Genomic DNA, 17,781 nt, shown 5'->3' on the forward strand with positions numbered 1-17,781 from the left:
AAAAGCCGCTGGGTGAGGCCAGCAGTTCTCGTGCCTCAGGTTAGGGGGCGCCGGTGAGCCCTGAGATTATGACGCTAAAAAACAATAGAATAAGTGATAGCTAGCGGCAAGTCATTTTCTTCAGAAGGAGCGGCATATGGACTTCATTTACAAGTAAAGGTAAGATGATAATAACGTTTGTGCTTTTTTCTATGCTGCAGTTTGTATATGAAAAAAAACACGTTGAAAGGATATTTTAAACAAAACACGTTAACTGTTGTCAATGAAATGGTGAACAAGTTACTCAGTATGGTTCATATGTTTGTAAATCTGACTGATGACGTCAGTGCCTCACCAGCCATTAACCTCACCGCACGTCACTGGTGTATTGGTAGAGTCTGACGATACCATGTTGTTGTTTTGTGCACTGAAATGTAGTGGTTCCACTCAAACTCCCAACCAGTGGAAAACAAGAGTAAGACACTGAAAGACGCTGGTAAATATTTAAATAAATATTGTCCAGACAGCATTTTAAAATCAATACAATTATCACCAAATACAATTTCGCGATATATTGTCAAATCAATTTTCCCTAAACCCCTACTCTACACCCTTGGGGACTAAACATCAAGCTACGAAACATCAGAGGTTTTCTTCATGACAGACGTTAACACATGTGAGCAAAAGTTTGCTTTGAAAGAGAAGCAGGAATGTTGGAGGAGATTGGAAGCTGATGGAGTCTTCTGAAACTGTGTTTAGCAGCACAGCAGGGGGAGGTGGGGGGCACTGATGACACGCCAGAGCCTAAGATGCCGTGTGCGTCAACGAAGGTTCCTCCTGTCGGGATGACCCAGTTCTGCGGTCTGCTGCAGGGGCGGCGTGCGTTTGCCTCCGTGTCTGCGCGCACGCTAACGCTGAGCAGATTTGGTCTGTGTCAAACAGATGAGCTCATAGGAGGCGCAGACAGCCGGCTTTGTGGAGTTGGACCGGAGCTGACTTCATGAATCACAAGCGTTCACATTGCTTCACCGTGAGCAGATGCAGGAACACGCGCCAGCTCTCATATGCTGCGCTATAACGACCTTCCCCGCATTTCCCACCCCGTCACACGCTGACAGCTGACGTCCCAGCGGGGCAGTTAGGAGGGCGGTTGCATGACGGTTAGAAACAAGCATCCCGAGGTTTGGGGCTTCACCGTCAGCGAACGTTGTTGGATAGCACACCGGTTCTTGGACAACCTGGATATTTGACCTTTAACCCTAAAGGATAAAAAGGGCTGGAATTGCCTGCCAACTGTCTGCACAATATCCATCCTTGAGTTTCAAATTGCCTTGAAAGAAGGTCTGTTGATGTAAAACAAGTGGGGTTCTATTATTGTACCCGGCGTTTGTGGCGGCATTTGCCCAGACGGCTGCTCGCCGTTCCCAGACAGACATGCTGCCACGTTCCCAAGATAGAACGAAGCCTCGTTGTTTTCACACGAGAGACTTGGGGTGGATTCCTAATGTTTCTAATACTCTGTGAGTAAGCAGGGGATTGATGGAGGATTATTCCAGGCTCAGTTTACATCAGAGGAAGGCTTTACGACCCGCAGCCACAACAAATCTTCGAGTCCACGCACTTATGAGACTTCCAACATCTGAAACCCACGCTTAAGCTAGGAGTCGCAGAAAAAACTGAAACTACCGGTATGCATGAGAACACAACATAAGTGTTTGGTAGCAACATGTGTGGAGTAATTAAGTGAAAGGATTTATGGACGTCACAGCAGCCCCGGGGATTCAAAATAATCTAATTATTACACTCCCACCACCATGTTTCCCTATGGGGATGAGGTCGTTGTGCCAAAATGCCAGATTTTTTCCAAACACAGATCTGGACAACCAACCCTTTGAACTTCTTAAAAAATCGGACCATCTTTTGATCGATTTTCAAAGTGTTCCCAGTGGTCTTTTTATTATGATGACGCTGTTTTTAGCCAAAAACCTGTGTCGTTTTCTAGGACATAGTTTCTGCAGAGCGGCAGGAGTTTTTAAAAAATGACATCTGAGTTGTGGGCGGGACTGTTGCTGCGGAGCAACTGTGCCCTAACACCCCTTCTTGTTGCTGAGAGCTCTCTGTTTATGCGCTCTCTAGCTAGCTTACAGCCCCTCACACCTCCAGCCTAACATTACCAGTGCAACAAAAATGGCGAGCAATATTACAGCTGTCCAGTCCAACAGTTTAGATCCAGATTCCAGCTCAGACGAGGAAAACAAAGATGTTCATGGATCTATTTGTCTGCAAGTGGATGCATCAGAATAGAGCAGAGCTTGTGACCCGCCTAACATACTTCTACGTTACAAAAACGACCTTTTTCAAACAGCATTTTTCCGTCTGCTCCTGATTCACGGCAATTTGAATAAAGAAATACACAGAAATGCAATTTTAAGCTTAATTGTCTTTATATATGTCCTCCATCAACAGAAAAATGCCACAAGAATATGTAAAATACACCATTTTCATAGGATAGAGTCTTTAACGTTGCGATAAATGATCACGAACGCCAGAAACATTGTTATTGCCCATAATATCTCGCAAGGTTTCTAATAATAATTGATACATAATTTATCCCACAATGGGGGGGAAATTCCTCTCTGCATTTTGGCCCATCCCCTGGGGGGGAGCAGTGAGCTGCAGACTCACCGCGCTCGAGGGGCAACAGCTGGGGAGAGCGGTGATCGATCCGCCGACCCTTCGGTTGTTAGATGACCTGCTCTACCGCCTGAGCTAAACTGCCGCCCTAAAAGAAACCGGAATTCGAAATTCCCTGGAAGAGTCAAAAAACAAAGATAACCTGCGACTTTTCTCAAACTGAAGGCCCGTACACACCGGGACGAATATTCCCCAGGCGTTATTCGCCAGCGTTTTTCGCCACGTTTTTTGTGTTCACACCCAGGCGATTTTCGCTGACGATGAGTGGAGTGAACATGCAATTTCATTCCCTGACATTAGATGGCGCTTAATGTAAAACAGAAATACTCCTGTACACAAGGTGGCGCTGCGCAACTTTACGCTTCTTAAAGTCGCTTTTCACTCAGAAGAAGAGAGCAAGTATTTACACGCTTGTCAGAATCAAACAAAGAAAACATGAATATTTCAAGCACCAGTAGCTCCAACTGGTACTTGGTTCGGGGATATTTAAGAATGTCCGTCATTATTGCTTCGCGGCTGTGTAGACGCTACTTGGCGTCTATCTTCTTCGCTGGTATGTGTGCTCAGCAAGGCAGTTTTGTGTTTGAGCGCCCCCAAGTTGTGTTTTACTTTAACTTCAGAAGCTCCAGACACGTGAGCAAAAGCGCCATTCTCATTGGTCGAGTAGATTTCGACGCGACGCGTCGAAAAAAAAAAACGAACCCGAGGCGGGTTTTTTTTTTGACGCTTTAACGCGTGGCGTTTTTTCGCGTCGGTGTGCACACTCTCATTGGTGCCCTTTGTTTAGTCACGAGGCGTTAAACGTCGGCGAAAATCGCCGGCGAAATTCGTCCCGGTGTGAACAGGCCTTGAAACATCAAAGTGTGAACAACTTTCCCTCAAACAGAGGATCATTAGTATCTGGTGTTGCTGAAGGGAAAGGTCAAAGGTCGATTCTCACGGATCCCTGAGTGTGACTTCACCGCTCATGCGTCTCTCCGTGAGGCCGAGTGAAACGGCCGGGCTAAGCCCATACAACGCCGCTGCTTACACTGTCCATTCAGCTCTCCTTTCAGAGGAACAGGAAACGCCTTTTCCTGCTGCCACCGACAGGAAGTCATCTACATATCTATGGAGCTGTCAGGGCTGGAGTACCTCTACACCACCCGGACCGTTTAGAGCAGGTACACAGGGCTGAGGGAAAAGAGAGTTTACTCGTTTTATAAATATCAGAATAAAAGCCGGATTCCTGCCATAGCAGCTGTTTTGACCCAAAAGAGTCTTAAAAGAAAAAAATAGATTGAAATCTGTGACTATCAGATTGAATGAGATCCTGAGAGGGAGCTGTGAGGGGCTCTGTTTAAGTTACATTACAAGCAGTTTTATGAGTAAAATCCCCATATTGGTGCCAAAAGTCAAAGCTTCTGCTTTTTTTATTATTCCGGGTTGAGCAGGAAGCGCTTCTCGCTTTGACTTCATGTCAGGGAAAGTTGAAGGCAGTGACGTTGACGAAGACCGACGATAACAAAAGTCGGGTTTTTGGCAGAAAAGGAGCGACTTTCCATCTGCTTCACATCCTGGAGCTTTCAGATCCTTCAAAGAAGCTGCAGAGCAAAAACCTCCCCATGACAGACAGACAGACGGCTCCCACAAACGTCAACCTGTAAATGTAGGAAACAGAGAAAAAAACGGACAACAATCCAACCTGTCCCCATCGGCCAGCGCATTATCCAGCTCCCCTGGAGTTCTGGCTCCCCCGACTCCTTTCCCAGTTTTAAATTCCTCCCTCACACCCCCGGACCCTCCCAACAGCCCTCCTCCCGGAGACCCGTGCCTCGTCTGATTGGCCGTGCAAACGGCAGAGCCACGCCGCTTGAGAGGGTCCACATGGTGGCCACATTTCAGAGCAGAATCTGGGTTAAAACAACAAAAGACGGAGCAGCACAAGTTCTGCCTTTCTTTCCTTCCCAGTCTCAGTCTCTCACCTTCTCTGCTGCTTTTTCACAGCCGAGGCCTCACCTCACCAACCGCTGCAGTTAAGATTATTCCCTGCAAATATGCTCACTGTACCTTCTATTAAAGCACTTGTCTCAAATGTTACATAAAAACGTGTTAAGAGACCATTTATTTCCACTTTAAATCAAATATATTTTGAAGAAAAACATCCTGTTTCAGAAAAATGAGCAGGAATCCAAAGTTTAAAAAAAAACCTCGAAGTAACATCGTTCTGACAGAATAACCGCGCTTTTATCACACGGTTCGGGCACAGCTAACCCCTGAAATGCTGGAGTTGGAATAATGCGCTCTTCGCACAACGTTTAGACGATTAACGTAACGGATTCTGAAGCCTGTCGGCGCAAAGTTGCTTTCCTCTGCGCCAAAATCAGTTACGGCACTTCAGCACGGTCAAGTGTTTCAACCACTGACAGAAGAACCAAACAGAGACGTCTGAGATCCTCAAGAAGGAAGAAAGTTCACACTTCAACATTTAAATGAGGATGTTTTTATTACAGATGTTTTAGGACTTTTATACTTTTTCTAATGGAAACATCCAGGAAATATTTTAACTTTTCTGCAGGAAGAATTACCATGTACGTGTTCTTTTCTCAGTGTAGTGCTGTGGGAAAATACTACCCACATTTAATAAACATCCAAAGCTCCTCATTGGATTCATGTTCTTTGATTTTTTCAGATATCAAAGACGGCGCCCAAAGGACCTTTTTTAAAACCACATCTACTACTTTTTCCTTGAGTTTGAAACAATAAAAACTGAACTGTTTCTAACTTGGCCAGCTTTGTGAACCCTGAAAATGACTTGGCTCTCTACTTAACTTCAGGCCAATTCTGTATCGAGATCAACAATTAGGGGCGGGACGATAAAAACGATAACGATTTATATCGCGATACAACTTTTTCTAAATAGAAAATTGAGTCTATTGCAAAAGACTTTTGTTTTAAATGGACACAAGAAAACCTCTCCCTCTAATCCAATCAGAATCGGGTATCAAGGGACTGGACCGATCACTGTTGGGGTGAAACAGTGAGCTAGTGTCACCTAGCAACAGTGTTCAGAAGAAGAGGAAGAGGACGCAGATGAAGGCGATTACGTTGTTGAAAGGACTGCTACGTTAAAAGTATGATGGGAAATAAAGATGTAAATCTAAACAACCTGCTGACAAATACACATTGCTCTTATGAGCAATTTGGACAAATATAGATATTGGATTTATATCACGATACATATTGTTATCGCCTTTAATGAAAAGCTATTTGAGATTAAAAAGATTTTATATCGCCCGGCTCTAACAAAAATCAACAGCAGTAAAAACAAAGGCCTTGTTATATAAAAAGTGGAATTCTGACCATTTTGGAGAGAAAAATGTAGAAAATCCTCCACACTCCCAAAGTGGGGAGTGAAAAAAAAAGAAAAAAATTTTAAAGGAATTTCAGCAGGTAACTCTTGCAAAACCCTGAGTACTAATTGGAGTAAATGGAAACACATGAAAGTACACAGAATAGTTGTATTTCTGAATGAGAATCTGCCCCATCCATGTTTACTCCCTTAGCTTGTGTAACGACTTGCCTCCAAAACCTATTTTGCAGGAGCAGACGTGAGCCTCGTCTGCTTTCTGTCGCTCCTAACTGCAACAAGAACCGCAGCAAAACCCAGACCCACTCGCTGCCGCTTCAACATCCGTCCGGCTGAACGGCGAGCCACCCGGCCGAGCAGATGGTCCGCTGAACCTCTGCGGCTGGCGTGAGCTAAGCGACCCAGGATTGCTTACAGCAGCACTGAGTGCACTCTGCCAACGGTGAAGTCAGCTTTGACTGACTGTTGTGTTCACTCGCAAATGACTTCCATATGAGGATGGAAAAAGGGGCCGACGCAAACAGGACGAAGAGCCGATGGGTCAGTCTGGCCCTTGAATGCACCACAGAAAGCCTGAAGAGGACGTTTGTCTGATCCGGCTGAGTTCAAAACCCTTCAAATAAAGATGCATGCAGCTGAGACTTCCCTGTTGACCTCTTTTTACAACCCGGGGTGACTCATTCTTCTGCTGTGGTTGTGAAATGTGTGGTTGAAAGGTTAATGGGCCACTTTAAAGCCACACACTCTCACTTCAACGTGGAGAATATCTCAAAAATGCTGCTACTCAACAAAACAGCCACTGACTGTTCAGCAGTCCTCAGTTTCTGCCGCCGCCGCCGCCGGCCCGCTTTCTCAGTCTGCACTACAGTGCACAATAACAGTTTACAAAAAAAACAAATCCAAATGTAAACGATAAACAAACGGGGCAAAAATAAACTGTCACAATGAAACGAAGGCTTAAAGACAAACTACGAAAAAAACAAGAATAAAACGATAAATGCAACGTTTGGTTTTCCCTTTTGTCTGTATGGACTACAATGTTTCTTTGATGTAAATACAAAATTTGTCAGATTAATTATTGTCAAAAATATGTCATGGGTTCACAAGCATATCTATCAAATCACAAAACATCGATTCAACAAAGTGCTCATGCGTTCAGACTACCGTTAGGACCGTGTCACACAGCCACTGTTTGCACACATTGCATGGATGAAAATTGGTCATACATGGAAAAATTGAAAATATTTGTGGTCTTTATGTGAAATCTTCACAGATGTATCACAAATGAACCACGTTAAAACCACGTACGAATAAAACATGCAAAGAACATGTCAATCAAAGTAGAACTATGTATTCAGCCTACGAATCGCTAATGAATTGCATATAAAAAGCTTAATAATCACACGCAGTGTGTGTTCTACGTTAATTTTAACATTAAATGTGCGCCGTATACAAGATATAAAAGTAAAAACATCTGTGGTACATGTGTGTAAAGTCAGACGTACGAGGAAAGACACACATTTGCGTTCGCATCTCTCAGTAATAATGCACAATTGTGTAAGATTTTCGTAACAATTGTGTATTTATGTATAATACGCGTTTCTCATTCGATCAAAATTTTTGAATGGCTCAAAACCAAATAAACGTAAAACCCTTGACTGACATCTGCGCACATCGACAAAAGACAAACACAAGAAACACGCATGAATTACGTAAATCACACATGCATGACAAAGACGGAAAAGTTCACACATGGGAAATGCAAAAAATGTACATCGCTTGATAATGAGCCTCAGTTTGTTGAATCAATGTTTAGATGCATTTTTGACAGTAATTTAAGGGGGACTTTGTATTCAAGAAAAAAAAGTCATAGTCTAAATAAAAACAAATCAAAATGACAACAGATATGTTAAAACTAAGTGTTGTATTCATACACGCATACTACAGGTGTGCATTGGCAAGAGTTTGGCAATATGATACGTATCAAGATATGCATCTCACGATACGATATGCATCGCGATACTCGTTGTCATCTGGAGTCCACTACAAAGTACCACAATTTCCGTTTTTATATGGTACCAACGTGACACAGAGTTTCGGTTCGGTACCCATCCCAAGCAAAATCTAAGTTGGACGTGTCTTATAACACTAAAAAACTGCGAAGCTGACTGAACGTTTAGCATTTAACACAAGCTGATTCTTGCAAGATCTTGTTGTTTGGTGCATGTAGATCTGCTCAAAAATGCTCAGTGTGCGGTGCTGCCAACTAGCTGTGGTTTAAGTGGAAGACAAGAGTCAGACGCTGAAGGACGCCCATAAATAAATACAATAAATATCATCTTGACAGCATTTTAAATAGATACAAGTACAGCAATATACATCGTCGGATCGAATCTAATGCATACGTCTCGTTTTGACAGTAATCTTACCCCATGCAAACATGAAAGATCCTTGCAGACAAAATCAAATACTGTCAGTTATAGAAAACAGCAGGAGTTTCCTTTTGCACATGTTGAACATGCAGACATTCCAGGCAGCCATTTGTCTTCCAGACCAAGTCAAAGCCATCTGTGCGTCTAAAACCAGGGTGAAGATGATCTCCAAACAGCAAAATGTTCTGCGAGCTTCACATCAAAGGCCAGAGAATCCGACAGGAGTGGAAATCCACATGCTCGATGCATGCCAGGCTCGAGCTCCATTCTGAAGGATTCAGCGGAGCGGCCTGCAGTCTCGCTGTGAGCAGTCATTCATCTTTTTCCCTGTCGGACCTCGATCAGTGCCGTCAAGTAGATCTGAAGAGGGAGGGCAACTGGGAAACAAACCCGGCTGTACCCGTAACGGACAACAGGTTGAACATAGAAATCAAAGTTTGATTTCTACATTTGAGTTATTGCTAACACGTTATAATAAGATTGCTTAATAATCTAGTTTACGACATTAATTTTAGCTGCATAAAGAGGTCATTTAAGATTTTTGGAATATCGTTGTGTCTTCTTATGTAATCAATAGGGAATTTAATTTTTATTATTTGAAAATATTAATACTTATGGATTTGATAAATAATTTGCACTTTGACTTATGAAGTATAAATAACTCTAAATAAAAGTGAAGAACTGGGTTATGGGAATCAAGTAAAGGCAAAATTAAAATTAAAATAAAGCAGAATGGGGCAGCTTTATATTAATTCACTTCCTCCCACTCCTTTTTCAAGTACTTAATTAAACTTTTTTGAAAAAGGTACTTAAAGGCTTCAGAATATCATGTAAAGTGTGTATTAGTGCAAACTGTCTATATTTATTCAATTCAACTTGAACTTGAACAATCTGAAGACTTCTTAAGGAATCCAATCTAGACGCAACAAACGCATGGATGAGATTTTCAGCATCACTTTTGGAAAGTATATTTCTGATCTTAGCTATATACCGCAGGTGAAAAAAATGCAGTTTTACACGACTGAGATATGTGAGCCTTGAATGATAAATCTTGGTCAAATAAAACCCCTAGGTTTCTAACTGTGGAATTGGGGGCTATACTTACACCATCCAGGGAGACTATCTGATCAGACAGAGCACCTCTGAGGTTATTAGGACCTAGTATAATGACCTCAGTTTTGTCTGGGTTCAGGAGGAGGTAATTAATTGTCATCCAGGTCTTGATGTCTCTGATGCAGGCGTTCAGTTTCTCTATCAGGTCATTCTGGTCAGGCTTCATGGATAAATACAACTGCGTATCATCTGCATAACAGTGAAAATGAATGCTGTGTTTCCTGATTATGTTTCCTAGGGGTAGCATATAAAGCATAAACAGGATGGGTCCTAAAACCGAGCCCTGTGGGACTCCGTAGCTAACTCGAGTACAATGAGAGGACTGTCCATTTACATTAACAAACTGGTACCTATCAGATAAATAGGAGGGCAGATCCTCTGATCCCTATGTCATGCTCTAACCTTTGGAGTAAAATACTGTGGTCGATAGTGTCAAAGGCTGCACTGAGGTCTAAACTGAGCCTTGTTTTGGCTCGTGTCAACACAACTCCCAGACGTGCCTCAGATATGTCGTTGAGGTTTCTCTCACCACGTGTTTTCAATCACAGCCCGGGCCGGCCTGTGCTGCGTCACTGTTCACCCTCGGGGGTTGGGGGTGGAAAGAGACTGGAGGAATGGTGGAAAAAACAAGCTGTGGGCATCAGATGGAGAGTGGGATCATCTGGCTTTGGAATTTCAATCAGAAGATTGTAAATCTAAATGTACAGGAGGGGCATAAATATGTTGTCTTTCAAATATGTGGGGAAGTTCGTCAATTAAGAAGTGTATCAGGACCGGTGCTGTCAATAAACATATATGTATAAAATGAAAAAAAAAATATTTATCTCTGCAGTATATTTGCTCATTTATTGACTTTCAGGGTTCGAACTGGAGGAGTATAAACACACAGGAAATTCCTGCAATGAACTCAAGGTAAGACGGGAGCGTGGGAAACAAAGCGGGAAAGGAAAAAACGGAGTGATGGCATTTGAGCGTGAGCGCCACGTCTGCTGGGAGTACACCTGTGGAGGTAAACCTGTCAGCCGGAGAGGTGCCTACAACGAACAACATCTCTGACTGAGAGGAAAAGGAACTGAAGTGAAACAGGAGCTGCCAGGGGGGAAAACTGAAAACAATAAGAGTAAAAAAGACTCAACATGTGGATAAAGTCACACAAAAGCATGCACATCTCTTTGATCTTAGAAGGAAACGTCACCATTTTCCCCCTGAAAACATCTGTTTATGCAATCTGACCCATTGCTTGTCAGCCTGAGGAGGAACATTTCTCCAGAGCAATCCTTCATCTTCTCATGGTGACCATAACACCCAACTCAAATGAGAAGGTGATGGAAAACAAAGACCATCTGACATATCAAAACCTCAAAGTGGGTGGCCGGCCGGAGAGTGGACTTTCTGGCTTTTGTGATGAGATAACTCTCTGAAGTTTGCTTCAGCAAAGTTGTTTTGGTCTCTAGCTCTGATTGGGATCTGTAGAGTATCTCTTAGCAGCTAAACATAAGCCAGGGCTGTCTAAGCAGAGGTTAAAGAGGCTCAGGAGCAGAAACACGGCACAGATAATATCCATAACAGCCATAACAACAGTACAACACTGACTACTGTTTGGTATGTGGAAACAAATGCGAGAGCCTCCACCTCAACTATGAAAGCTTTGAATTTACAATTAAACATTTTTCCCATTTTAATTTTTTTATACGCAAACATTTGCAAAGTTCTAATTTTGAAACTAAAGTCCACGTTCTATTTTTTTAAACCCACTGTAGAAAAATTATATTTAGCTTGACCTTTCATTTAAACTTTCACTTTCATTTAAAAATATTCTAAATGCAACTTAATCAATATTTTCATTATGATTTTAGTCAGCTAAAAAGTTAATGTTAGCAGTTTAAATGGTTTGTCAAAACCAATTATACTAAAACTGCATATACGTCTAGGATCACAATGTTAAGCTGTTACTTATTTATTTATTCATTTATTTATTTACACTCATAACGTAGAAAAATATATTTTTTATTTTTTTATTTTAGGGGTTGAAAAAAAACTAAATTGGTGAATTTGAAGCCTCTGTGGTTTTTGGTGCAGAGGTCATGTGATAAAGAAGAGTTCCAGAGGAGAAAATTGTGGAAACACAAGCAGATGATGGACACAAACCTCCTTGGTTCTGTGGTAAGTTGCTATGTTTATTTTTTGTTTTCAATTTTATGATCTATCTGGTTTATTCATTCTTTTTCTGTCCATCCCAGATTAAAATTAGTCTCCCATTCTGTATTCTACTCCTGAATTCTTTAATAGTTTTTTAATAGTACCAGTTAGCTCACAAGCTAAGCTGCTGTTCAGCAAACTAGCCTGATTTGAAATCATTAAATTTTTGTATTAGTTGGTTAGCAGCCACATAAGCCTTCTCATTACCTAGATTTTTTTCTAACCTTCGTTAGCTAATGTGTTATCTAGCTAGAGCTAACTATTCAGCATGCTAATTAGCTAACTTGCTGGCTACATGCCTTCTTTGGAATCAGTTTGTTAGCAGGTAAAAAGGCTTTCTAATTTGCTAGGTTCTTTTCCAACCTTTTGTTAGCTTGTGGAATATCTAACTGGAGCTAATTAACTAGTTGGCGTTCTAGTTAGTTGGCTGGCTAACTAACTCATTTGGAATCATTTCATTTTGGTCTTAGTTTGTTAGCAGGCAAATTTACTGTCTAGAATTTTTCCTAGCCTTGTTAATTTGTGGGTTATCTAGCTGGAGCTAACAAACTAGCATGCTATTTGGCTAACTTACTGGCTAACTTTGGAACCAGTTTATCCTAGTTTGTTATTAAACAAATTATTTATCTACTTACATAAAATAATTTTCTTCTAATCTTTCTTAGCTTGTGGGTTGTCTAGCTGAATCTAAATCTTTAGCCTGCTAGCTAGCAAACTCTCTGGCTAAATGATTGCTTTGACATCGGGTTATTTTTTTTAATTCTCGACATCTTCCGACAAATTAGCTAACTAGTTAGTTAGATTTCTTTCCGATCCTTGTTAGCTTGTGGGTTGTCTATCTTGAGTTGACTTACTTGTTAGCTTTTCTAGTTAGCTAACTTTCTGCCTAAAATGCTTTCTTTGGAATCCGTTTATTTTTGTCCTCGCTTTTTAGCAAGCAAATTAGCAGCCGAGTTGGCAAGATTTTTTTCTAACCTTTATTTGCCTATGTGAGTTATCTACCATGCTAACTAACATCTTCACGTAAATAGTGTTTTTCCCCTTGTCTTTGTTTGTTAACTAGTTGACCAAGTAAATAGTTGGCTTTTGAGCTGACAGTATTGATGTAAATTTGATGTCATTTTAATTACAAATACTGTTTATATATATATACACTTTCAATTTTGATTTGTATAATAAATACAATATTTTTTTTACTTGAGTCTCAACCAAATTTGATGAAGTAAACAGCAGAAAGTATTTCACCTTTTATGGCTTACAACAGCTGATAGACTGAAGAGCCTTGAAAATCTGTTCATTTACCAGAAAGCTTACCCTCAGGCCTAACACCATTTCCATAATGTTTACCCTTTTCATTCCCCATCTTACCCCTCAGTACGGCCTGGGGTTTAGGGCCTGTTGCAGATAAAGTCACACCACCTAAAATCCTGTTTTCAGTTGCATATGTTTAAGGAACCCGTCAGCATTCGGCCCTTGGCTTTAGTAGATTGAAGCTAAAACTCCCAAGCAACATTTCCCACTATGGAACAAAACAACACCAACTCCCCCCTGCAAACTGAGACCTCTCTGGCGACTATTCGTAAACGCCCCTGGGGGTGGAAACGCTGTTTTGGGGACTCTGAAATCAACCTGATACTGTGTGGAAAAGCACAACAATGCAAGTGTCGAGTCACACTGCACGTCGGGTTGTGAACAGAAAAGGGATCAAGTGTTTTTATCCTGACCAAGCAAAGCATACAATTGTCGGCAGTGAGGAGCCCAAATGAGAGAGGAGGAAAGAAAGCAGATCTGGAAAACTTGAGTAGGACGAGTGTGTTGCCATTGTTGGGCTGGTTTCAGGGGAGTGGAAGAAAGAAATGTTCAAACTTTTACCCTCTTTTGCCTTCTTTTGTGAAGTAAAACGCCTGAATCTGACGTGTCCAACAAGATAACAGGAAGAGAAGCCCTTTCCCATTTTTAGAGTTCTTATTTTGTTTATTATTTTAGCGGGGGGCTTTCCACTCCAATGACCTTTCCAGGTGGCCCTGCTCAGTATCTCCCGCTCGGTATCTCCTGCTCCATTGTTTTCCTCCATATTTCAAAAACATGCCCCAACAACCCCGACTTCCTACTTCCTCAGATAAATACACAGGCCAGATTTCATGTTGTAGAAAAGCAAAAAAAAAAAAGGGGGTGAACCTTACAGTTACGAAGATGCTCCTCCGTCTTCTTACAAAAAGTTCTAGTTTAAAAAAATCTAGACCTGAGCCTGGAAAAATGAAATAGTTGAAAAATACTTATATAAAAAAATAAGGACTTTAGTCAAATTTTTTTTTTTTTAATGACTTTAAAAAGGCAAAAATCATAATAACAGAAGAATATAATCATATTTAATAGTTCACAGTACAAAAGTGGCAATAAAGTCAGTTTTTAAAATTAAAATACAGCCTGCAAGCAGTGATGTATACTAAGTAATTCCGTTTTTGTTTCGCGAAAATGTATATTCCAGTTTTTGCCTCTCCATGTTTTCTATTTTGACTTTACGGGATGAAGGTTTCCATAAAGTGATAAGCGTGAGACTGACCTCTCTTCTCTATAGTTCTTTGACTGCAAGTGATAAGAATTTCTCCATTTGAAAAGGCCCCCATCCTACTGAGAGAGATGGAGCAAAACCAAGGGATAAGAATGTTTTTATTACCTTTTTGTGCTCTTTGCTATTAGCTAGCTATCTGCAAGGTTTGATCTTCTAAGAGTGGGTTCACAAAAACTTGGCTCCAAAATGGTGCCAACACTAACCTTTGCTTCAAACTGGCTTGGTTAAGAAATAAAAGGACTAGCAAAATCGTAGTCACAACGGTCCCTAGGGGTGGATACGGCTGTCTGCGGGCCAAAAATAGGCAAACCTGTGCGATGTCAGGGTCGTAGACCGCTTGGTCGGTCAGACACAACTTACATTAACCTTACAAATACTTCACAATACACTTAACACACAATGGTACGTTCCTTTTAAATGAAGGCCCTTTGAGGCGGCTGAATGAGCCGGGCCTTAAGATCGTGTCATATAGCCGCCTTTAGGGGAACAGCAGGACACACCTGTAGATTTCACTACAACCCTCCATGGGCACGGACAACCCCAACCCAAACCCCCTACATGTCACTAAGAATTTGTCCACTGCTTTAATCATGACCCAGCCTTGGGATCTTCCAGTTAAGTGTCAGAATAAGTCTTTTAAAGAAGATTTTAACGTTAGCATTGTAATTTTAACGGCAAGCTTCAAAAAGATTTATAGGTCGGAATACCACTTTTACTGGGTCCCCATTCCAAAACTCTTGATTTACCAAAAAGATCAATAGTTTTAAATGTCCTTCATGAGTCAGAGGAACATTGATCTTGGCTTCAAGCACGAGTTTGCAAAACATCCAATCATGGTCACTGAAACGACAACAAAAACATAGCAGTTGTATCTCTTTTTGCATTTTTGTACTTCTGGAGGCTCTGAAGATTTTTAGGTTTCTTTGTGATCACTGAGCAAATGAGGGTTGTCAAGTTGTGTTTTTTAAGGATCCATTGTTGAGTAACACCTGCTAGGAGCAGTGAGTTCAGTGCTACAGCTGCTTTTTCCACTTGGAAGCTCAACCGTATTTATATCATCACCAAAAAAGCAGGAAACCGTGTGAACGTTTGTTCTTTTCTTTTCTGGGTAAAAAAAAGCTTGATTCGGGAGTCATGTGTCAGTGGATTGAATAGTGCAGAGGGAATCCAAAGACAAACAGAAGGGACCGACCTTCTGAGTGCGACGCAGACCTGGACTTAGACAATGCTTCTCCAGTTAAAGTCAGATGGTGCAAGACTCCTCGCTTAGCGCAACCTGGAAGGAAAAAGCAGAAATGTCTGAATGACAAAAACATACCATCTCCAGAGGGCAATGGTTCAGTCATCGTTTGCTCCCTGGCTGTAATGACTATCCGTTTCTCCATGCTTATTGGGATTTTCCGTCTTAAATGTGAGACAACGAGGCAGCTGCAGCAGAACAAACCTAAACTGTTTCACATGTTCATAAATGAGAAGATACGCTGATGTCAACTGGCCTTGTTAGGCCAGTTGACAAAGCCGCACAACATCATGAACGATGTCTGACCTCGAATTAGATTTCAGACTGAGCAAACTCAAGGAATTCAAATTGAAGCACAGCAGAATATTATTTAATCTACGACTTTGGATGTAAAAGGTGATTTGTTGAGGATCTGAAAGGTGTTGCTCTAAGATGATCCTACAGAAACTATCACTGGACTCAATCAATCAATCAGTCAATTTATTATTTGTATAGCACTTATTCAAGCAGAAGCAAGGACTCAGATAATCCACAAACTTTGCTCAAGTAGTTTAATGAGCTGGAGCTGAAATGGACCAAACGTAACTGGAAGATCTGACCGCACTCTTTAAGAAGTGTCACAAACGCCCAGCCTTTTTCCAAACCCATTGAATTCCTTTTGCTTTCAGATGGTTACTGGAGCCTATCCCAACTACTGTTGGACAAAAGGCATGGTACACCCTGGATGGATCACCAGACTGTCACAGGGCAACGCAAAGACATACAACCCCACACGCTCAAATTTACAAAACCCAATACCTAATTTCTTGACAACTTGGTCACCAATTGACCTATCCATCTCATTTCTAAACCTGTTAATCCCTTGTGCGGTCATTGGGTTGCTGGAGCCTATCCCAGCTGCTGTAGGGTGAAGGCGCATTATACCCTGGACTGGTTGCCAGTCTGCCACAGAATGTTTCAATAACTACTGGGTTTTCATTATCATGACAGTAACACATCTATCAATCACCAGGGGCTCTGCTGACAATCAAACTAGTTATTCCCGATGGGTTACTCTCATCTAACGCCCTGGAGATAATTACTTCAGTGCTGACCCTCTTCCTCTTTACTTGACTCTGCAGAGATTTTCTAATTAGTGAGGAAGCAGCTTGGTTAACGATCAAGCCAATAAGAAAGCATGAAAATGCAAACACAGCATGAAGGCACTAGATTAGATGAGGAGCACTCAAGCACACGATTTTACTGTCTATGCACTTCATCATCCAGTGACCCCAAGAGTGGTCTTAAGGTCCACTAAAACCCACTGAATTACAGACTGTAAATATCGACACTTTCTAAGATAATTAAAGATTATTTTTAACCATTTGATCGATCAACTAGATTTATTTCACTTTTTTTCCCCTAAGATTCTGACAAAATCTTTGCACTTAGTATCAAGCTCACTGAAAAACCTAACATCTCCAACTTGGATGCAACATGAACTACCTTTAAACCAAATATGATAACAAATTTCTGGTCGAATTACCTTTACTATATTGCTTTAAAAAGTGTAGTCATTCATAAGATCTGCAGACCGCCCCACCTCATTACATATCCAGGGTTATTTCATTAGAATTTTTCTGCTGTGTCAGCACATTTATTTCAACACTAAAAGGTTGAGTTTTTATATTTCTAGTTGGTACACTGTGGCCAAAAACCTGCACTTTTCTTTCATCTCAGTCAACAGTCGTTGTCCTTTTTTGGGCGTCGGACAACATTTTCACAAACTGGCACGTATCAAGCTGAAGTCGGCGTTTGATATTTCTAAGTTTCTGCTATCCTTTAACGTTGATGTGATAAAAGATTTTCCCATTAACGGTAAAAGTGGAGCTGAAAACAGGATGCCAACTTCAGCCTCCTCCAACGTTTAAGGTGTTTTGGCGGACAGATCCAACAAAATAAAATGATACAACAGTCACTAAAACTGGTATTTCCTATAATCATGAACGTGAGTCCAGTGTTTGAGCAACTTTATGAACAGCATTCTTGTCGGTCGCTGAATATTATGCATAGCAGACTTGGTGTGTGGGAACATACACCAAGTCGTAAAAAACCCATATTTTGGGTTGAACTCCTGGTTTTGTTTGGTAAATGAAAATTTCTTTTATTTTGAAGTCAAAGGTTCTTCTGTTTCTTCACTGCCTCTACACAAAGAAACATTTCA

The 17,781-nt window shown here is 41.2% G+C and overlaps 1 protein-coding gene across 3 annotated transcripts in view; it reads right to left on the minus strand.

Annotated features, from left to right (window-relative positions):
- The window catches only part of lhfpl2 (LHFPL tetraspan subfamily member 2), a 45,559-nt gene that overhangs the window by 10,642 nt on the left and 17,136 nt on the right, over positions 1–17,781 (minus strand). Inside the window, exon 2 of one of the 3 annotated variants that reach the window (XM_004074504.4) lies at positions 15,531–15,614. The exons of 1 other annotated variant lie outside the window; for it this stretch is intronic. The gene's annotated coding sequence lies outside the window, so the exon portion shown is untranslated. Of the gene's footprint in view, positions 1–4,357; positions 4,441–15,530; positions 15,615–17,781 lie in introns of those variants that run through there. One more of the 3 variants, XM_020707483.2, reaches the window with a different exon arrangement.

Source organism: Oryzias latipes, chromosome 12 (assembly GCF_002234675.1).
Source record: "Oryzias latipes chromosome 12, ASM223467v1".
Classification (NCBI taxonomy): Eukaryota; Metazoa; Chordata; class Actinopteri; order Beloniformes; family Adrianichthyidae; genus Oryzias; species Oryzias latipes.